The 611-nt window shown below is 46.5% G+C and overlaps 1 protein-coding gene across 3 annotated transcripts in view; it reads left to right on the top strand.

Moving 5' to 3' along the window:
• Positions 1-611, top strand: part of adamts17 (ADAM metallopeptidase with thrombospondin type 1 motif, 17) — a 135,511-nt gene that overhangs the window by 124,153 nt on the left and 10,747 nt on the right. The gene's annotated exons all lie outside the window — the stretch shown is intronic.

A 611-nucleotide genomic window follows, 5' to 3' on the forward strand; every position in this document is an offset into this window, starting at 1 on the left:
ATTAACAAGCAAAATTATTTAATTTATTAGAATATAAAAAGTACACTAGGTTTTTAATGATTTCTTTTTGTATTTATTCAATAAGAATGTAATTATGACTGAGAAGAAGATGTCTCACTAGGTGTTGTATGAACTAAAGAAACACTCACTGGTGGTTGGACAGTAGTGTTAGAGTGGAGCTTCTTCCCTCACAAACTATCTGAGTCTCTTGAGCTTCAGCCCCTCCACTGACTGAGGTCGGTGCCATCAGAGAGGGACAGGACAACTAACGCTTTGCCGTGCGCTGCGTCTTCTTCAGAGTCAAACAACAGTGGCAAAGATTTGATAAGATCTAAATAACCTCCTCCAGGTAGAGACCAGTCTCTTATTGGTCAACAGGGGTGGGAGGATATCCGTCTGTGGGGCCAATGTCACTCGAAAGCGACGCTCAGCAGCGAGCTAAGATGAGAAGCTGCAGCTGATGTTTTCTACACTGCTTTGCTAACGAGCTCAGTGAACCTGTGCATCTTTCCGACCTCAGTGTCTGAACTCGGTCAGTCACCTCCGCCCCCAATGAAGCTCCGCTTCGAGCTCAGCCAGCGGGCCACAGCAGGACCGCACCTCTGCGGAGG

Source organism: Seriola lalandi, unplaced genomic scaffold, assembly GCF_002814215.2.
Source record: "Seriola lalandi dorsalis isolate HSWRI2012SDOR001 ecotype SW California unplaced genomic scaffold, Sedor1 jcf7180002054931, whole genome shotgun sequence".
In the NCBI taxonomy this organism is placed as follows: domain Eukaryota; kingdom Metazoa; phylum Chordata; class Actinopteri; order Carangiformes; family Carangidae; genus Seriola; species Seriola lalandi.